The 23,528-nt window shown below is 33.7% G+C and overlaps 1 protein-coding gene across 1 annotated transcript in view; it reads right to left on the minus strand.

Moving 5' to 3' along the window:
• Positions 1 to 23,528, minus strand: part of EPHA6 (EPH receptor A6) — a 1,095,310-nt gene that overhangs the window by 477,052 nt on the left and 594,730 nt on the right. The window lies entirely within an intron of this gene.

A 23,528-nucleotide genomic window follows, 5' to 3' on the forward strand; every position in this document is an offset into this window, starting at 1 on the left:
AATAACTAAGAATTAATAGGCAAGCAGTTTCCATATTATTTTCCCGAATTCTTTTACTTCCCAGAAAAAATTACAAAAAGTAAATTCTGATTGAGGGGTGAGATAGATGATCTAATAAATAGCATATGTGATTTTTTTTCTTTTTATATTTAAATCTTAGAATCTACTACAAGAAACCCTAGTTTATATATATATATATATATATATATATATATATATATATATATATATATATAAACAACACTAAAGAAACATAGAATATTGAAACAATCCCAAACTTTCTAAGAATAGAGAACCACATTTAGCAATATATTGCTACTCCAGAATTTTAGTATAAAAAATTGGTTTCAGCCTGTGCTCAGAAGTTCAATTAGTCTATAATCTCTATATTATTCACAACAAAATAGTAAGAGCAATTATAATCTCAAAATAATTGACATTTTCTTTAGCTTTCTTAGGACATTTTAAATATTAATATCTAACTACTCTCTAGAGCTTGTGATCTTTGGTTTAGATTTTATGTAACATTTCCTACCTGGAACTATCCTGGACTCTGATAGGTGAATTTCAGCCCTTTTGGAAGTGAAGTGGCACTCTTCTCTCAATGTTGAACATTTTTGAAACTGAACATACTTTGATATCCCAATGATTTTTAATAGTGACCTATAATTCATGATCCAAAATCCATTCTCAGCTCCCAGTTCCTTATTCCCATCTCCTTCAACCTGTCCACAGGCAAGAAACTTCCTTTCATCTTCTTCCTCTCCCATTCCCTCCATTTATTAGATAATACTGAATTAACATGCTTAATTGCAAACTCCAGAAAGCCTGCAAAGGATTAAAGAGACTATACCATTAAGAGGCCAGTTGGTTCTCCAAAAGCCCCCACATCTGTGAATCATAACATACTTGAAGGAATTACAAATCTGCCTTTACTGACTCTGATGTTGCTTGTGAATTGGGAATGAAATAAATTGGAGACAAGAGGGAAGAGGAGAGAGGTCAGAGGATGCAATTGTCTCTCACTTTCCTTGTCATCCTCTTACATGAAGTGATTTATTCTGCTGGATAGAGTTAGATCCTTCAGCAGCCATTAGGAGATTGCTCCTGTAACAACTTGTTCCCGGATGATATCAAAGCCTTCTTGGTCACTCTTTGCAGGACTAGCTATATCACTCATTCCTCTCAGCTCTCTTATCAAGAAAGGGGAGTTGGAATACTCCTTGCTTTCCATTGGCAATTTCATGTTCTTTCCCTATATCACTCAGTGATTTCTCCTCCTTTAAATTTCATGATATTTCCATCTATCAACCAATAAAGATCTGGTGCTATTGTCTCTAGACCTTCTGGTCATTCTTCATGGTCTACAATTTTTTTCTACTACTCAAGTATCTCCTTTCCTCATACTACAGAAATTCAAAAACCTATATCTATGTCTATATTGATATTGCTATATATGTATATGTATATATATACATATATTCCCTCAAACACTATAACTTCTCAGTTTCTCAACCTATTTATTTCCCACAAACTACTCCATCATTTCCATTTTATTTAACCACACACAAAGATAGTCATACTCTTAATTCTGCAATCACCTATAAATATTCACCACCTCTGTTCAAGAAATCTGAAATTTTACAACCTGACCATAATTTGTTAGCTTTTCATCTCTTCTCTTCATCTCTTGTTTTTATTCTCTTATGAAATCCCACTCTTTGGAAAATCGAATTGTTAGTCTTAAAAATGAAAAGGGGGATCTTTCCACCAAATGAAGAGGAAATTAGAGAAATAATAAGGAGTTACTTTGCCCAACTTTATGCCAATAAATTTGATAACTTAAGTGAAATGGATGACTTCCTCCAAAAATATAGGCTTCCTAGATTAACAGGGGAGGAGGCAAACTGCTATAATAGGCTCATTTCAGAAAAAGAAATAGAACAAGCTATTAATCAACTCCCCAGGAAAAAATCCCCAGGACCAGATGGATTTACATGTGAATTCTACCCAACATTTAAAGAACAATTAGCCCCAATGTTATATAAAAATTTGAAAACATAAGGGATGAAGGAATCCTACCAAACTCCTTTTATGACACAGACATGATACTGATACCTAAACCAGGTCGATTGAAAACTGAGAAAGAAAACTATAGACCAATTTCCTTAATGAATATTGATGTTAAAATCTTAAATAAGATATTAGCAAAAAGACTTCAGAAAATCATCCCCAAGATAATATACTATGATCAAGTACGATTTATACCAGGAATGCAGGGCTGGCTTAATATTAGGAAAACTATTAGTATCATTGACCATATTAATAATCAAATGAATAAAAACCATATGATCATCTCAATAGATACAGAAAAAGCATTTGATAAAATACAACATCCATTCCTGCTAAAAAACACTTGAGAGTATAGGAATAAATTGACTATTCCTTAAAATAGTGAGGAGCATATATTTAAGACCACCAGTAAGCATAATATGTAATGGAGATAAACTCGAACCTTTCCCAGTAAGATCAGGAGTGAAACAAGGTTGCCCACTATCACCATTACAATTCAATATTGTATTAGAAATGCTAGCCTCGACAATACGAGTCAAGAAAGAGATTAAAGGAATAAGAGTAGGTAATGAGGAAATCAAACTGTCACTTTGCAGATGATATCATGGTATACTTAGAGAACCCCAGAGATTCTAATAAAAAGTTATTAGAAATAATTCACAACTTTAGCAATGTTGCTGGATACAAAATAAATCCACATAAATTCTCGACATTTTTATATATCACCAACAAAATGCAACAGCAAGAGATACAAAGAGAAAGTCCATTCAAAACAACTGTTGAGAGTATAAAATATTTGGGAATCCATCTACCAAAAAAAGTCAGGAATTATATGAGCAAAATTACAAAACACTTGCCACAAAAAGTAAAGTCAGATTTAAATAATTGGAAAGACATTAAGTGCTCTTGGATAGGCCGAGTGAATATAATAAAGATGACAATACTCACCAAACTAATCTATTTATTTGGTGCTATACCAATCAGACTCCCAAGAAACTATTTTAATGACCTAGAAAAAAATAACAACAAAGTTCATATGGAAAAAACAAAAGGTCAAGAATTTCAAGAGAATTAATGAAAAAAAAAAGTCAGATGAAGGTGGCCTAGCTGTACCTTTCATGTATCTCTTTATCTTTAAAATTTTGCTGATGTTTATTGATGGAGATTGAGGGAGAGTGATATTGGGGGAAAAAATCACTTTGGTAGTTGAGTGGAGTGAATGGAATTGGATGTAGGAATTGGAGTTGTTGGAAACTTGATTTGGGGAGAACAATTAAAAGGCTAATTCCAAAGGTGGTAAGGCCGTGATCATTACTGACATCCCCACCATTGGTCTGTGCCCCAGAAGTCTGCCCTAGTGGTTAATAGAAGCCTTTTCCCAAAGGGTAATTGAGATTATTTTCTAGGTACTTTAAGGTTGCTGCTAAGATATCAGGAAGCTGAGTGCGCCATCCTTCTCTCCCTGGTCTTATCCATTTTGCATGCTGCTTTCATTGTAACCTTCAGAATTCTTTTTTTCTTGATTAACAAACTTTCTTTCACTTTAGATTTTTCCTTATGGGGTTTCCTTGGACATGATCTCCAGGACCAGAAATAGTTTTGCACACCCTTCAAGATAATTTTCCCAAAAGAGAGAGCCAGAATATTTCTTGCCCCCTATTCCAAACTTTCCCTTTGCTTGTATTACTCAACCACCTCTTCTATTTTAAGAATCATGCCATCCAAATTTATTACTCAGTCTAGATCTTGGCAGCAGTTATTTAATGGCTGATAGGATATTTTCTCTTCTTTCTGAAAGAGTTCAGTGTCTGGCACACATTCTTTCTCTTCACCTAAACCTCTGCTTTCACACTAGGGGACAGCAACATACATATTGATTCATCCTTCAAGCTCCTAAACTTAGATCTCTCTGACCTCATACTCACATACCCCTCAGACTCACATATGCTACACTCTGATCTGGTTGTTACTCATAAGCATTCCTTTTCCATAAACAAACTAAGTTTTTCTCTCTATGTTTTACTTCTTCCAAACTTATTCTTCATTCTTACTAGGTCCACTATTCATTCAATGTGTCAGTATTTTCTTAGGCTATCACCTCTTTTCTAACTTTACTTTCCTCCCTTTTGGATCTTTGAAGATAGGGAGACCCACTGCAACCTGTGGTATGGTTGAAGCTCTTGATCCCATCAACTATTTGTATTCACATTTTGCCAATCCAATTCTGGATCATTTCTATCATCTATCTCCCCATTTCTACTTAAATGACTTTAGAATCAAATATAAATCTTAATTTTTCAAGGTACTCATACCATGACCCCAATATACTTTGCTAATGTTCTTATATACAAATATTTTTTACTCCTCCTCACATAGAACACTATTCTGCTTCCATACTGTCGTCACTATGCCTATTCCAAATGCCTAGAATGAATGAATTCTCTCTTCCTCTTCTCCTCCTATAATTCCCACTCTTCAAAACACAGTTTAAGCCTTCTACATGAAGTCTTTCCTGTTGCCTTACTAATGAGGACCCCCATACCTCCAAATTCTCTTATATTCAGTTTGTATCTATTACATATATATATATATATATATATATTTATATGTAAATATCTATTGGATATAGCATAAGTTCCTTGGTGGCAAGACTGTTTTATTTTTTTTTTCCTCATTCACTTAGAAATTTCCTGATCATATGGCATTACTATTTGTGGGGAAGAGAATGTTCATCAGAACAGTATTCTGATTTGATCTACTATTTTATTTCTTACTTCAAAAGTTCAAGTTGATGTGTTGGGATGTATGATATTCTCTTTCATGTGTTCTTTAGTATGAACTTGTTCACCAAGTGTAATTATTTCTGAGGGAATGAATAAAATTGAGCTTCTCAATTCTGCATGTTTCCTTTTTACTTCTGCAGTGACAGTTGAAGAACTGCAAAAGTAGTACAGAGGATGCTGAGGATTGCATCATTTTTAGGCTATCTATAAGCAATAGTTTAACTGTGAAGACTCTAAAAATTATATTCTTATCTGTGAATTCCAAATGAGGTGATACAGTCCTGAAAGAACTAAAATTCACATAGATTAACACTTTAGAGCCAGCTTCTTAGAGAGGAAAGAACACTGGCTCTGGAATCAAAGACTATGGTTTCAAATCTTACCTCTAACTTCAACTTACTGCCTATGCTACTTAACTTTCATGGGCCTCAGCTGAAAAAGGAAGGAAATGATCTCTGAGATCCCTCTCAGCTCTACCACTATGGCTACAGATTTTGCACAAATGAGGCCTAAAGATATAGTGGGGCTTCAACTTTTAGAACAATGGCTCCCAATTTCTTCAAGAATTGAATACAAAATTATTAGATTTATTGTCACAGGGTGTCTGTGGCTGGCAATAAAAACAACAATACTTTGCATGAAATGCTTAGTCTTCTCTTTGCAGTGCATATAGTGAGAACAGGCAAATAACATACCATTATCATATTTGCAACTTATATGTCAACACCTATTGATAGGGATGATGAAAAAGAAATATTTTAAGATAATTGGACAATACAGTTTGGAATAAAATACACTTTAATGGCAAGGTAAATAATGTGCTTTAGAATATGGCCAATGATTAAAATTTTTAAAATGTCAAAAGCTTCTAAATTACTTCTAAGATTCATATTCATACAGCATGTATATTTTCTTTTAAAAATCCAGTTAGAATGCAATGACTATTGTCAAGGCAAAACAACTTTAGGGGTAAGGGGAAAAATTTATTCTATAATTTTATTGGTATAGGAGATGCCCAATGAGGAAAACCACTCTACCAATATAGGTGGACTTCTCATATTCAGTATATATTCATAGTTGCCTACAGAGATTAAAAAACTTACATAAAGTCACACAATCAGTTTATTTTAGAAGCTGAATTTGAATGAGGTGTAAGGCTGTCCTACTGATTATACCACACTACCAAATAACTTTTCCAAACTAAGATTAACTATATGTTAACAAACATATATGATTAAGGAATGTGAGTAATTTTAAAATCAGCTATCATTGTGAAACTAGGCTAGAGCAAAGGTGGATACACCAAGTTGGAAGGTGTAGTGTTCTTTGTTTGATTTTCTGGAGGTCTTGGGGTAGGCTTCTTTTCTGTTGAGTAATCACCACAAGAATAGCCAGGTATTAAAATCCAAAAGTCTTTATTGTCACCTTCGCCTGATGCTCAGCTAGCTTTCTTGTGGCCTTCAGAGTAGACTTGATTTGGTTTCAGTGGAGAAAATGGAGGAGGACAGGCCACCATGAGGCTGATGAAGATGAAATGAATCTCGCTCCTTGACTGCAAGAGCTTGAGCTCCCACCCCTAGTTGGCTTGTCTTCTCTAGCTCTGAATGAATCTGGCTGAGGTTCCTAACTTATATGTGTACACTGAGTATAAACCAATCATTATAGCACTAGGAAACCATTATTTGTTGTAAGAGTAAATGAATTACGCTGAACTTGCTATGGTTTCTACCTCTAGAAATGAGATTCTCAGAAATATTAGGTTAATACATAATAAGCAAGCTGTCTTATTTTCATGTTCTTCAGCTGTCACAGTATTTGCCTCATCATTCATATCTGTGAAGATAATTATTCTATTCTAGTCAACATCATTGAAAGTCTAATGCCAGATCCCTAAACAGCTTAATTTACATCAATGTGTTTCAGCTAAAATTGAAAGACTGAGCACCAAATACTTGTCACTTGTTCTTGTCCCACATCTCTTTCTCTCTCTCCTCACTCTTCTTGCTTGTATTTTTGAAATCTTGAAACAAAGATTACAAGAGGAAAATATCAATTTTTAAAATATATAGAAGTCACTCATTCTTTATGACAGTGGGTTGCTGATGTAGCATGACATGATGCTAGTGAAAAATATGTGTCATTGTCCACAATGAACACTCAGCATAGAGGCCATGATAAAATGTCTCAGTAGAGTCAACATTTGTTTAAGCGTACTTGAGACTTGCTCGTTTATCTATGAGCATTCTTTTAAGTACAGTCTTTCCCTTTTTAATTTTCTTCTTATTTATTAGCCCTATGGCTATATAATTTAAAACATTCTCTCTGGTTTGTCTTTACTCTGCTATTTTTAATAATATATGCCACAGACTTCTGCCAAATACTATTTAATTCTGCAGTCTTTTGAGAAACTGTTTAATGTGACAGATGTTATTTTAAAAATTGTATTTTGGTATGAAATATAAAGCAAAAATTTTCTCACCAGAGCAATCAGAGAAGTTGTTGACCATATTGTTATTTCTTGTCAAAACAGAATGAAAAAAGAAATGTATCAAGTCAGGTTTTTAATATGGTTTATTCAGAATATCCTTAGGAGAGAATGAGGAAATTATTTAGATACTGAATTTGAAGAGTCCCAAAGAAAATATGTCTGGCTGCTAAGTACATGTGAAAAAAAGAAAGGACAAGAAAAAGAAAAAAAAAGTTCATCCCTACCATCTTCATTGTTGTTGATAACCAATCACTCAATCTTGCCCTATTCTTCATGATCCTATGGAACATAGCACTTCAAACCCTTCTATCCTCCATTATCAAGTTTGGGTTTATTGTTCCTATGACATCTGACACTGTCTCATTCTCTGCAGTCCCTTTTTGTTTTGCCTTCAATCTTTCCCCATATCAGGGTCAATATTTTCATTCTAGCTCTTCTTTTCTTCCTTCACATGCTCTTCCAAAGACTAATCGGGAATGAAGGTGTGCCTAATCTAATGTTTGATATGCATCCTATTTCAGTTTAAATATATAGTGCTAAACCTTTGCCTAGTAAAACACTGTAAAGCAATAATTTTTAAATCTTTTAGGATGTCAACTAAAAATCAATATATTTTTACTAAAATTACACATAAAATACTAAGAAGATCCAAATATTAGATTGAGAGTTCCCTCAAGGATTATCATTTTGAAAGTGAATTAGACACTACTTCAGAAAGCTATTGTACTAAATATTAGATTATTAGCCTATAGACAATTGCATTAATGAGTAAGAAGAAAATAGCTCAAGCAGGAAACTACTCCAAAAGCTATTTATTTCCTTATTTTGCAGATGAAGAAACTGAAGCCTGAAGAGGTTAAATAACTTCCTTAAGGTTCTATAAACGTGACAGATACAGGATCTGAATCTTAGGCCTCAAATTGTAAATTAGTGCTCTGACTCCTGTATCACACTGCCTTTTCCAAATATAAATCACAAACAAATAAGCACATGGAACAAAGTGTTATGTCACATAGGATTCTCATGTTTTCTATCTGGTTTTTGAAAGTAAAATCCAGAGAGTAATTATTTCAGTACCAAATATTCAGATTTTATGTGTGTTTCATACTTTCAATTGAATGTAGATCCTTTAAACAAGTCAGATTTCACTAATGAAAATGGAAATGAATTGTGAATGATTTTCAAGTATGACTTTTTAATACTTTTTTATTTTATAATTATAATTTTTGACAGTATATATGCATGAGTAATTTTTTTATAACATTATCCCTTGTATTCATTTTTCCAAATTATCCCCTCCCTCCCTCTACTCCCTCTCCTAAATGACAGGCAATCTTATACATTTTACATGTGTTACAGTATAACCGAGATAAAATATATGTGTGTGTAAATCCAATTTTCTTGTCGCACATTAAGTATTAGATTCCGAAGGTACAAGTAACCTGGGTAGATAGACAGTAGTGCTAACAATTTACATTCACTTCCCAGTGTTCCTTCTCTGGGTGTAGTTGTTTCTGTCCATCATTGATCAACTGGAAGTGAGTTGGATCTTATTTATGTTGAAAATATCCACTTCCATCAGAATTGAAATGTACAGCGATCTTCTGGTTCAATTCATTTCATTCAGCATCAGTTGATGAAAGTCTTTCCAAACCTCTCTGTATTCCTCCTGCTGGTCATTTCTTACAGAGCAATAATATTCTATAACCTTCATATACCATAATTTACACAACCATTCTCCAACGGATAGACATCCATTCATCTTCCAGTTTCTAGCCACTTCGAAAAGAGCTGCCACAAACATTTTGGCACATACAGGTCCCTTTCCCCTCTTTAGTATTTCTTTGGAATGTAAGCCCAATAGCAGCAATGCTGTATCAAAGGGTATGCACAGTTAGATAACTTTTTGGGCATAGTTCCAAATTGCTCTCCAGAATGGTTGGATTCTTTCACAACTCCACCAACAATGTATTAGTGTCCCAGTTTTCCCATATCCCTTCCAACATTCATCATTATTTGTTCCTGTCATCCTAGCCAATCTGACGGGTGTGTAGTGGTATCTCAGAGTTGTCTTAATTTGCATTTCTCTGATCAGTAGTGATTTGGAACACTCTTTCATATGAGTGGATATAATTTCAATTTCATCATCTGGGAGTTGTATGTTCATATCATTTGACCATTTATCAATTAGAGAATAGTTTGATTTCTTATAAATTAGGGTCAGTTCTCTATATATTTTGGAAATGAGACCTTTATAAGAACCTTTAACTGTAAAAATATTTTCCCAATTTGTTACTTCCCTTCTAATCTTGTTTGCATTAGTATTGTTTGTACAGAAACTTTTTAGTTTGCTGTAATCAAAATCTTCTATTTTGTGATCAATAATGATCTCTAGTTCTTCTCTGGTCATAAATACCTTCCTCCTCCACAGGTCTGAGAGCTAAACTATTCACTGTTCCTCTAATCTATTTATGATCTCATTCTTTATGCCTAAATCATGGACCCATTTTGATCTTATCTTGGTATATGGTGTTAAGTGTGGATCCATATCTGATTTCTGCCATACTAATTTCCAGTTTTCCCAACAGTTTTTTTCAAATAATGAATTTTTATCCCTAATGTTGGTATCTTTGATTTTGTCAAAGACTAGATTGCTATAGATGTACCCTTTTTTGTCCTTTGTACCTAATCTGTTCCACTGATCAACTGGTTTATTTCTTAGCCAATACCAAATGGTTTTGGTGATTGCTGCTATATAATATAGCTTTAGATCAGGTACACCTAGACCACCTTCATCTGACCTTTTTTTCATTAGTTCCCTTGCAATTCTCAACCTTTTATTCTTCCAAATGAATTTTGGTGTTATTTTTTCTAGGTCATTAAAATAGTTTCTTGGGAGTCTGATTGGTATAGCACTAAATAAATAGATTAGTTTGGTGAGTATTGTCATCTTTATTATATTCGCTCGGCCTATCCAAGAGCACTGAATGTCTTTCCAATTATTTAAATCTGACTTTATTCTTTTGGCAAGTGTTTTATAGTTTTGCTCATATAATTTCTGACTTTGCTTTGGTAGATGGATTCCCAAATATTTTATACTCTCAACATTTGTTTGGAATGGAATTTCTCTTTGTATCTCTTGCTGTTGCATTTTGTTGGTGATATATAAAAATGCTGAGGATTTATGTGGATTTATTTTGTATCCTGCCACTTTGCTAAAATTCGGAATTATTTCTAATAGCTTTTTAGCAGAGTCTTTGGGGTTCTCTAAGTATACCATCATGTCATCTGCAAAGAGTGATAGTTTGATTTCCTCATTTCCTACTCTAATTCCTTGAATCTCTTTCTCGGCTCTTATTGCCAAGGCTAACATTTGTAGTACTATATTGAATAGTAATGGTGATAGTGGGCATGCTTGTTTCACTCCTGATCTTACTGGGAAACGTTCCAGTTTATCTCCATTGAATATTATGCTTACTAATGGTTGTAAATATATGCTCCTGATTATTCTAAGGAACAGTCCATTTATTCCGATACTCTCAAGCATTTTTATTAGGAATGGATATTGTATTTTATCAAATGCTTTTTTCTACATCTATTGAGATGATCATATAGCTTTTTTAATTTGATTATTAATATGGTCAATGAAACTAATAGTTTTCCTAATATTAAACCAGCCCTGCATTCCTGGTATGAATCCTACTTGATCATAGTGTATTATCCTGGGGATGATTTTCTGAAGTCTTTTTGCTAATATGTTATTTAAGATTTTAGCATCAATATTCATTAAGGAAATTGGTCTATAGTTTTCTTTCTCAGTTTTCGATCGACCTGGTTTAGGTATCAGTACCATGTCTGTGTCATAAAAGGAGTTTGGTAGGACTCCTCCATTCCCTAGTTTTTTCAAATAGTTTATATAACATTGGAGTTAATTGTTCTTTAAGTGTTGGGTAGAATTCACATGTAAATCCATCTGGTCCTGGGGATTTTTTCCTGGGGAGTTGATTAATAGCTTGTTCTATTTCCTTTTCTGAAATGAGACTATTTAAGCAATTCATTTCCTTCTCTGTTAATCTAAGAAACCTATATTTTTGGAGGAAGTCATCCATTTCACTTAAGTTATCAAATTTATTGGCATAAAGTTGGGCAAAGTAATTCCTTATTATTTCTCTAATTTCTTCTTCATTGGTGGAAAGATCCCCTTTTTCATTTGTAAGACTAACAATTTGATTTTCCTCTTTCTTTTTTCTGATCAGATTTACCAAAGGTTTATCTATTTTATTGGCTTTTTCATAAAACTAACTCTTGGTTTTATTTATTAATTCAATAGTTTTTTTTTTACTTTCAATATTATTGATTTCTCCTTTTAATTTTAGTATTTCAAGTTTGATTTTTGGTTGGGGGTTTTTAATTTGTTTTTTTTTTTTCTAGCTTTTTAAGTTGCAGGACCTATTCATTAATCTTCTCTTTCTCTATTTTGTTCAAATAAGCCTCTAAAGATATAAAATTTCCCCTTATTACTGCTTTAGCTGCATCCCACAAATTTTGGTATGATGTCTCATCATTGTCACTATCTTGGGTGAAATTATTAATTTTTTCTATAATTTGCTTTTTCGCCCAGTCATTCTTTAAGATGAGATTATTCAGTTTCCAATTACTTTTTGGTCTATTTACCTCTAACTTCTTATTGAATGTAGTTTTTATTGCATTGTGATCTGAGAAGAAGGCATTTATTATATAGGTTCCATGAACTGCTGAGAAAAAAGTATATTCCTTTCTATCACTATTCAGTTTTATCCAAAGGTCTACCATACCTAGTTTTTCTAATGTTCTATTTACTTTTTTAATTTCTTTCTTATTTGTTTTGTGGTTTGATTTGTCTAAATCTGAGAGTGCAAGGTTGAGATCTCCCACTATTATAGTTTTACTGTCTATTTCTTTTTGCAACTCTCTTAACTTTTCATTTAGAAAGTTAGATGCTATACCACTTGGTGCATATATGTTTAGTATTGATATGGCTTCATTGTTTATGCTACCTTTTAGCAGGATATAGTTTTTTTCCTTATCTCTTTTAATTAGATCAACTTCTGCTTTTGATTGATCTGAGATAAGGAAGACTACCCCTGCTTTTTTGGCTTTACCTGAAGCATAAGAGATTCTACTCCAACCTTTTACCTTTACTCTGTATGTATCTCCCTTCTCCCTGTAAACAACATATTGTAGGGTTCTGACTTTTGATCCAGTCTGCTATCCATCTCCGTTTGATGGGAGAGTTTATCCCATTCACATTTACAGTTAAAATTACTAATTCTGTATTTCTTGCCATGATATTATCCCCAGATTATGCTTTTTTCCCTTGACCCCCCTGAACCCCTTCTTCAATATTTAATTTATAGACCCCACCTGTGATGTGCAGCCCTCCCTTTTTACTATCCCTCCCCTCTCCTTCCAAATCCCTTTCCTTTTCTTGTACCCTTCCCTTATTCCCCTTTTCCTTTTTCCTTTTCCTCTCCCCCCCTTTTAATGAGTTGAGAGAGAATTCTCTGAAAAACAAGTATCTCAATTATTTACTCTTTGAGCCTACTCTGCTGAGAGTAAGATTCACACAATGTTTCACCCCCTCTCTAAATTCCCTCAGATGTGGTATATTTTTTATGCCTCTTCCTGGGATGTAGTTTCCCTCTTTTTATCAATCCTTCCTCTTTTTCTGATACTACTCCCTTCCCTTTACTACTCCCCCCCCCTTTTTTTTTATAACAGTAAAATCAAATTATCCATGCGGACTTTCTATATATCCACAACAGAGATATAGTTCTCAAGAGTTCTTTTTACCTTTTTCTGTTTCTCTTCAGTCTTGTGGATGTAGATCAAATTTTTTGTTTAAGTCTGGTTTTTTTTCTTAGAAACAAATGGAATTCCTCTGTTATGTGAAAAGTTATGTGAAGTTAGTTAAGGCTCTTTTGAGCTTTAATTTCCTTGTCTATAAAATGGAACTGGATAGGGACATGTAGGATTTCCATTGAGCTTGACATCAGGATAGTTCGTTTTATTTCTGTGGGCTATCAGTCATATGCATTTGTAACTGGGCATCATTATTTTCCTGAGTTAGAAAATTAGAAGTTTAGATGACATGATCTGTGAACTTCCTTTCAATTCTAAAAGTTTATGGTTCTATAAATACTAGTTCAATAAGTGTTTTTTTTTCAATTAAATTAAATAAGTTTCATATTCCTGTTATGTGCAAAGCCTAGAGCCAATCACAGGGGAAGAATAAACCAGTTTCTGCTATCAAGAACCTAACATTCGATTGAGGAAGGTATTGGTAGTAGTGTATATTTAACAAGTTAATCACCAAAAAAATGAGAAGAGAACACTGACATCCAAGGGACTCGAGGAAAATTTAATGTAGGTAACAATTAAGTTGAGTCTTAAGAACATTAAGGATTCAAAGAAGCAGAGGTAAAGAGGGAATGTTAGAACATATGTACAAACATTGTACAAATGGTGGTATGAGGTGAAGGTATCAACTTTATGAACTAATCAGTAGTATAGATTATATGGAGTTTAGGAAGGAATTAGACTAGAAAATTGGGTGAGAGACAAATTGCAGAGGGCATTACATGCAGCCTAGGAAATTTTTATTTTATTTTATAACAATGAGAAATCAATGGAAGTTTTTGAACAAGTGAATGAAATTGTCAGTCCTGTCATTTAAGAAGATTATTTTTTAAATCATGTAGAGTATTGGGAAAAGACAAGAGATCCAGGAGACTAATAAGGTAGCAACTACAGTAGTCCACGTAAAAGGGATAAGGCCTTAGCTAGGGTGGTTATATGAGCAGAGAGAAGAGGATATATTAAGAGATGTGGAGACAGAATGGAGATTTGACTTCTCACTGAATATAATGATTTAGGAGAGGTAAAAGTCTAAGATACTTGTAAGCTAAATAGAATTTGGGTTTGAGTAAAGAATTTTATGCATTGTAAAGGGCTAGTTAGATGGTATCTATGTATTCTCTGTTCTCTTCAGTGAATGAAAAAAATTATTTATCAAAATTGAGAATAGTCAAGATGATCAATATAATAAATATTTATTGAATACCCAGGTGGCAGTATACCTGATAGATATAGCACATATAATTATGTCAGACACACAGAATGTACTTAAGTAATATAATCTAGTAAGGATGTTTTGAATATTTGAAAGCTGATTGAGTCTAACAATATGTTTGATGGGCCATCTGGATGGGATAGAAGAAAAATAGAGTTATAAAAAAAAAAAAGGGAAAAGGGGGGGTGGAGGCAGAGCCAAGATGGCAAAGAAGACATATGTGACTTTTTAAACTTTTCATATTGGAAGTACAACAATTCACTAGCCAAAGATCTGGAAGATCACCAGAAAAGGTTTGTCCTTAGTGGCGAGAGCAGGCCAACACAAGCAGGGAGATAGGAGAGGCTAGTGTAGTGAGCAGACCAGGGCCTGAGTGGTTTCTGTGGTTGGAAAATTTACAGGGAGGACTCTACCACAAGTTGGCTGCTCTGAGTTGGTTGCAAAGCAGTAGACCAGCAGAGAAATTAAAGCCAAAGGTAGATGGTACTCTAAAAAACACCAGAACCTAACAGGATCTGGCCATACCTACCCAAAACTGGAAGTGAATGACTCAGCACAGACCATAGCACAAATGTGTAGTCGTATTCTGCAGCATAGGGTTTTCCCCCAGAGCAGGCACAAATCTGCATGGCAGAGGGTTGCAGCCAAGGGCAGCCTCTAATCTGCACAGTGTGGGGCTCAGCCTGAGGCAATAGAACTTCTACAGCATGATTGTGTTCCCCAGGGCAGAGACACTTCCAATACCCTGTGAGGTTATTTGCAGAGCAACTGCTAATACCCACAGCTGGTTTTTGCTGGGGTAGTGACACTTTCGCTGCTCAGCTTCTAGCCCCAGGGCAGTCACTAATCAGAATAGCAGGGCTCTTAGCAGAGCACTTCCACAGTTCAGTCACTGCTACTCAGGCCTGAGTCACTTCTGGTGTGAAGCTTTTCCCAGAGTATTCACGCAGCTCAATGGCTCTTTGCAGCCCATTGGCAGGTTAGCTACTGTCCATACACCTATCTCTGCTCTGCAGAGGAAACTGGTAACCTCTTTGCCCTGAAGGCAGAACCTAAGGGCTATTAAAAATGAGTAAAAAAATCAAAAGGACCATCAATAGCTTCTATACAGAAAGAGAGCAGGTTTTCAACTGGAGGAGACTAATAGCAGACATTCTCCAGACAAAACCCCAAAGGGGCATTTACCCTGGTCCCTATCAAACAAGGCTCTCCTTTTTTTTTTTTTTTTTTTTGCATCACAATAATAGAAAGAAGTATTATTTAGAATAGAAAAGCAAAATAAATCACAAGAAAATTAAAATGAAAAACACTTCACCATCTCTTTTCCTCCCCATCCTCACTCCCACATATTCACACACAAGGAAACTAAACTAACTCCCCCCCAGTTTCTGGGGATAAAAAGTTTTTTTCACGCCTGTACTTTTAAATCAGCATGGCATTCAATCTAGAGGGGCATCAAAAAGTATTTTAATGACTTGTTCATTAGATGAACACTGCATCCTTTGTATGGATGTATGAAATGCTGTAATTTAGAGTAGGTTGGTGAGTTCTAAAGTAGTCAATTTTTTTTTTTTTTATGGAAGAGAATAAAACTTCAAAGAATCATGAAAGTACTGCTACCTCATACTCAGATAATCTAACATCAGCATGGGTAAGGGTTGGGCAATCTTTAATTTTTATGATAACTAATGATGGGAAATATAGGCTAGGAATACATGGGCTCTGGCTTGGAAGCCATTTCTTGAATTCCATATCTAATATATATCTATATTATATTATATATTTTTATATATTTTATTATATATTATATATTTAATTTAATTAATATATAATTATATATTATATTATATATATATATATATATATATATATATATATATATATATATCTCATATATCTAATAGGCTCTCTAAAAATCTTTTTGTCTCATCTGATGGATTTTCCTGGGTAATATAATAAGCAACTGACTTCCCATATTTAATAATTAATAAATTATTTAGATGATATCTCTTTGTATTTGTCCCTTTTTCTTTATTATAACTCTAAAGCTTCATGAAGGGAAAATTTCACCTTCTCCAGGAAAATATGTTCATTCTTCTTTAATCTTGGTAATTTCCTTGAGACTACTCCCAATTTATCGTTATAAATTTATTTATTTGAACATATTTGTTTTCATATCATTCTACCACATACTCTTTAGTGGACAAGGAGTATATACATACATACATGCATACATCTAAAGATTTTGTCCTTTTTTTCTAACTTTCATTGTTTAACACATTACCTGAAAGATAGTAAGTGCTTAATAAATGTTACATGATTGACTGACTAGAAAAGTAATCTAAGCTTTGCATGATCCAGGTGTCCAGTTTAACTTTAAGCAACATTCCCTGATCTCATCAATGGGAAATATGAAGAAATAAATATTCAGAGCAACCCCTCTGAATCCGGTATATTCTAAAGGCAATAAGGAATGTGGCCTACTAGATTGGAAGTTTTGTTAGCAGTGAGCAATAAGAGGCAGGATCTTCAAAGCCAGAGAAAGACTATCATTAGCCAATGGGGAGGCTCTGTGATTTTTGCCTCATATTGTTTTTTTAGGTGAATTTGAACATTACTATTCCCTCTTCCAATATTCCTCTATTGCTCAAAGGTAATCATTTAGTAAATTGTGCAAAATTGCCAGTATTCTATTTTTTTAAATTTAATTTTATAATTTTATATATATATATATATATATATATATATATATATATATATATATATATAATATGTTTTATATATTATATAAATTAAATGTTTATATATTATATAAATTTATATATTATATATTATATGTATCATATATATATGTTTTGACAGTACATATGCATGGATAATTTTTTTACAACACTATCCCTTGTATTCACTTTTCCAAATTTTCCCCTCCATCCCTCTACCCTGTCTCCTAGATGACAGGCAATCCCATTCCTGCTAAATGTGTTGCAGTATGTCCTGGATACAATATGTGCGTGTAAAACCAAATTTCTTGTTGCACGATAAAAATTGGAATCCGAAAGTACAAGTAACCTGGATAGAAAGACAATGGTGCAAACAGTTTACACTCAATTCCAAGGGTTCCTTCTCTGGATATAGGTATTTCTATCCATCATTCATCAACTGGAACTGAATTAGATCATCTCCATGTTAAAGATATCCACTTCAATAAGAATATATCTTCATACACTATTATTGTTGAAGTGTATAATGATATTCTGGTTCTGCTCATTTCACTCAGTATCAGTTCATGTAAGTCTCTCCAAGCCTCTCTGTATTCATCCGGCTGGTCATTTCTTACAGAGCAATAATATTCCATAACATTCATATACCATAATTTACTCAACCATTCTCCAATTGATGGGCATCCTTTCATTTTCCAGTTTCTAGCAACTACAAAAAGAGCTGCCAGAAACATTTTGGCACATACAGGACCCCTTCCCTTTTTTAGTATTTCTTTGGGATATAAGCCCAGTAGTGCATTGCTAGATTGAAAGGTATGTACAGTTTGATAACTTTTTGGGCATAGTTCCAAATTACTCTCCAGAATGGTTGGATTCTTTCACAACTCCACCAACAATGCATCAGTGTCCCAGTTTTCCCATATCCCCTCCAACATTCATCATTATTTTTTCCTGTAATCTTAGCCAATCTGACAGGTGTGTAGTGGTATCTCAGAGTTGTCTTAATTTGCATTTCTCAGATCAGTAGTGATTTGGAACACTTTCATGTGAGTGGATATAGTTTCAATTTCTTGATCTGAAAATTATCTGTTCATATCCTTTGACCATTTATCAATTGGAGAATGGTTTGATTTCTTATAAATTAGAGTCAGTTCTCTATATATTTTGAAAATGAGGCATTTATCAGAACTTTTAAATGTTAAAATATATTCCCAGTTTGTTAATTCCCTTCAAATCTTGTTTGCATTAGTTATGTTTGTACAAAAGCTTTTTAATTTGATGTAATCAAAATTTTTTATTTTGTGATCAATAATGATCTCTAGTTTCCCTTTGGTCATAAATTCCTTCCTCCTCCACAAGTCCGAGAGGTAAACTATCCTATGTTCCTCTAATCTATTTATGATCTCATTCTTTATGCCTAAATTATGGACCAGTTTTGATCTTATCTTAGTATATGGTATTAAGTGTGGGTCCATATCTGATTTCTGCCATACTAATTTCCAGTTTTCCCAACAGTTTTTTTCAAATAATGAATTCTTATCCCAAAAGTTGTCATCTTTGGGATTGTCAAACACTAGATTGCTATAGTTGTACCCTATTTTGTCCTGTATACTAATCTGTTCCACTGATTGACTATTCTATTTCTTAGCCAATACCAAATGGTTTTGGTGACTGTTGCTTTATTATTTTACATCAGTTACCTACATCTGATTTTTTTTTCATTAATTCCCTTGAAATTCTCGACCTTTTATTCTTCCATATGAATTTTTTGCTATTTTTTCTAGATCATTAAAATACTTTCTTAGGAGTCTGATTGGTATAGCACTAAATAAATAGATTAGTTTTGGGAGTATTGTCGTCTTGATTATATTTGCTCAGCCTATCAAGAGCACTTAATGTCTTTCTAATTATTTAAATCTGATTTTATTTTTGTGGCAAGTGTTTTATAACTTTGATCATATAATTCCTGACTTTTCTTTGGTAGATGGATTTCCAAATATTTTATAATCTCAACAGTTATTTTGAATGGAATTTCTCTTTGTATCTCTTGCTATTGGATTTTGTTGGTGATGTATAAAAATGCTGAGGATTTATGTGGATTTATTTTGTATCCAGCAACTTTGCTAAAGTTGTGAATTATTTCTAATAACTTTTTATTACAATCTCTGGGGTTCTCTAAGTATATGATGATATCATCTGCAAAGAGTGACAGTTTGATTTCCTCATTTCCTACTCTTATTCCTTTAATCTCTTTCTCGACTCTAATTGCTGAGCTAGCATTTCTAATACAATATTAAATAGTAATGGTGATAGTGGGCAACCTTGTTTCACTCCTGATGTTACTGGGAAAGGTTTCAGTTTATCCCCATTACATACGATGCTTACTGATGCTTTTAAAAAGATGCTTCTGGCTATTTTAACGAATACTCCATTTATTCCTATACTCTCAAGAATTTTAGTAGGAATGGATGTTGGATTTTATCAAATGCTTTTTCTGCATCTATTGAGATGATCATATGGTTTTTGTTATATGGTCACTTATACTAATAGTTTTCCTAATATTAAACCAGCCCTGCATTCCTGCTATAAATTCTACTTGATCATAGTGTAGTATCCTGGAGATGATTTTCTGAAGTCTTTTTGCTAATATCTTATTTAAGATTTTAGCATCAATATTCATTAAGGAGATTGGTCTATAGTATTCTTTCTCAGTTTTCAACCTACCTGGTTTAGGTATCACTACTATGTCTGTGTCATAAAAGGAATTTGGTAGGACTCCTTCGTTCCCTATTTTTTCAAATAGTTTATATAGCATTGGGGCTAATTGTTCTTTAAATGTTTGGTAGAATTCACATGTAACTCCATCTGGTCCTGGGGATTTTTTCTTAGGGAATTGAGTAATAGCTTGTTCTATATCTTTTTCTGAAATGCAGCTATTTAAGCATTTTACTTCCTCCTCTGTTAATCTGGGAAGCCTATATTTTTAGAGGTAGTCGTCCATTTCACTTAGGTTATCAAATTTATTGGCATAAAGTTGGGCAAAGTAACTCCTTATTATTGCTCTAATTTCCTCTTTGTTTGGTGGAAGGATGCCCCTTTTTATTTTTAAGACTAACAATTTGATTTTCCTCTTTCCTTTTTCTGATCAGATTTACTAAAGGTTTTTCTATTTTACTGACTTTTCATAAAACCAACTCTTAGTTTTATTAATTAATTCAGTAGTATTTTTTTTTGCTTTCAATATTATTGATTTCTCCTTTTTATTTTACAAATTCTAGTTTAGTATTTGGTTGGGGGGTTTTTAATTTGGTCTTTTTCTAACTTTTTAAGTTGCAGGCCCAATTCATTGATCTTCTCTTTCTACATTTTATTCAAGTAAGCCTCTAAAGAAATAAAGTTTCCCCTCATTACCACTTTATCTGCATCCCACAAATTTCTGTATGGTGTCTCATCATTTTCATTAACTTGGGTGAAATTATTAATAGTTTCTATAATTTGCTGCTTCACCCAATCATTCTTTAAGATGAGATTATTTAATTTCCAATTACTTTTTGGTCTATTTACCCCTAACTTCTTGTTGAATTTAGTTTTTATTGCATTGTGATCTGAGAAGAAGGCATTTATTATTTCTGCCTTCCTGCATTTAATTTTGAGATCTTGTAGTCCTAATATATGGTCAATTTTTGTATAGTTTTCATGAACTGCTGAGAAGAAAGCATACTCCTTTCTATCACCATTCAGTTTTCTCCAAAGATCTATCATGCCTAATTTTTCTAAAGTTCTATTTACCTCCTTAATTTCTTTCTTATTTGTTTTGTGGTTTGATTTATCTAATTCTGAGAGTGCAAAGTTGAGATCTGTCACTATTATAGTTTTATTGTTTATTTCTTCTTGCAACGCTCTCAACTTCTCCTTTAGGAAATTATATGCTATACCATATGGTGCATATATAATCAGTATTGAAATTGCTTCATTGTCTATGCTACCCTTTGCCAAGATATAGTTTCTTTCCTTATCTCTTTTGATTAGATCAGTTTTTGCTTTTGCTTGATCTCAGATAAGGATAGCCACCCTAGCTTTTTTGATTTCACTTGAAGCATAATAAATTCTGTTCCAGCCTTTTACCTTTATTCTGTAAGTATGTCCCTGCTTTAAATGTGTTGCCTGTAAACAACATATTGTAGGGTTCTGACTTTTGATCCACTCTGCTATCTGCGTCTGCTTAATAGGAGAGTTCATCCCATTCACATTTACAGTTAAAATGACTAATTCTGTATTTCCTGCCATCATATTATCCCCAGATTATGCTTTTTTTCCCCTTGTCCCTCCTGAACCCCTTCCCCACTATTAAACTTATGGGCCCCACTTGTGTCACGCAGCCCTCCCTTTTTAATATCCCTCCTCCCTTGTTTTAAGTCCTCTCCCCTTTCTTATGCCCTTCTGTTGTTACTCTTTTCCTTTTCCCTTTTCCTCTCCCCCCTTTTAATGAGGTGAGAGAAGTTTCTCTGAAAAACAAATATGTCAATTATTTACTCTTTGAGCCTCTTCTGATGAGAGTAAGATTCACACAATGTTTCTTCCCCTCTCTAAATTCCCTCAGATATGGTAAAATTTCTTTGCCTCTTCCTGTGATATAGTTTCCCTCTTTTTATCTCCCCTTTTCCCGTTTTCTGATACTATCCTTTTCTCCTTTCTACTTTCCTTTTTTATGTTATATCAGTAAAATAAAATTATACATATGGACTTTCTGTATATAAACAACAGAAATACAGTTCTCAAGAATTACTTTTACCTTTTTCTGTTTTTCTTGAGTCTTGTGGTTGGAGATCAAATTTTGTGTTTAGATCTGTTTTTTTTTTTTTTTTTTCTTTTTTTTTTCTTAGAAACAAATGGAATTCCTCTGTTTCATTAAATGTCCATCTTCTTCCATGGAAGAAAATGCTAAATTTAGCTGGGTAGTTTATTATTGACTGCATTCCAAGTTCTTTTGCCTTTCAGAATATCAGATTCCAGGCCCTTCGATCCTTTAATATGGATACAGCCAGTTCTTGAATGACCCTTATTGTGACACCTCGGTATTTGAATTGTTTTTTTCCTGGCTTGCAATAGTTTCCCTTAGTCTGATAATTCTGCAGCGTGGCCACACTATTCTATGGAGTTTTTTTTTTTTTTTTTTTTTAAGGTCTTTTTCAGAAGGTGTTCGATGAATTCTTTCAATGCCTATTTTCCTGTCTGTTTCTATTATCTCTGGACAGTTCTCTTTGATGATTTCCTGTAAAATAGAATCTAGGCTCTTTTTTTATCATAATTTTTGGGAAGTTCAATGATCCTCAGATTATCTCTCCTAGATCTATTTTCCAGGTCTATCTATTTTCTCAATAAATATTTGATGTTATTCTCAAACTTTTCATTTTTTTGATTTTGCTTGACTGATTCTTGGTGTCTCAATGAATCATTCATTTCTGTTTGTTCAGTCCCGATTTTTAATGAGTTATTTTCTTCATTCACATTTTTAGCTCTTTTTGTATATGTCAAATTGAGTTTTTAAATGAATTATTTTGATCTGTGGAAGTTTTTTCCATTTCACTAATTTTTTATTTTTTTTTAGTGAGTTTTTTTTCCCCAATTCACAGGTTCTACTTTCTTGGAATTCTTTATCTTTTCCAATTCAGAAATCCTACTTTCCTGTGATTGTTTAACCTTTTCCAATTCACAATTTTGTTTCCCTGTACTTTCTGTGAATTCTTTATCTTTTCCAATTCACATTTCAGGAGGTTGTTACTCTCTAGTCTGGCTTCTCTTTCCTTTGCCCATTTGTCTTCTAACTCTCTTTTCAGGTCTTTAACAGTCTCTTCTATGAGAGAGTTATGTGATGGAGGCCAGGTACATTCCCCTTCAGGTTATTATCTGGAGATTGTCTGCTGTTAGCCATCTCAGAGTTGGATCCAACTCTTTTTCTGTATAGAAACTATCAATCATTATCTTCAATTTCTTACTCATTTTTAAAAACCTGCGGGGTATGCTTTCAGAGTAAGGGGTTACCAACTGCCTCTATAGAACAGAGATATTATGGAAGTCACCTACCTGTCTTGTGAATGAGCTGCAAAGGTATGAGGGCGCTCTGGGAGAGATTCCCCCCTCCCCACCGGAAGTGATTTAGAGCTGAGCTGCAGGTATGCCTAGTGAAGAATTCCCCCCCCCCCCATAGCCTATTGACTGCTCTGAGGCTAGAAGCTGAACAGTGAAACTGTCACAACCCCAGGCCAAAGCCCCCCTTGGGCCATGGATATTAGCAGCTGATCCTCAAATAGCCCCGGCAGACCGGATGTTTCTCTGCCCCAGGAAGCACAGTC

This window comes from Sminthopsis crassicaudata, chromosome 3 (genome assembly GCF_048593235.1).
Source record: "Sminthopsis crassicaudata isolate SCR6 chromosome 3, ASM4859323v1, whole genome shotgun sequence".
Taxonomy (NCBI): domain Eukaryota; kingdom Metazoa; phylum Chordata; class Mammalia; order Dasyuromorphia; family Dasyuridae; genus Sminthopsis; species Sminthopsis crassicaudata.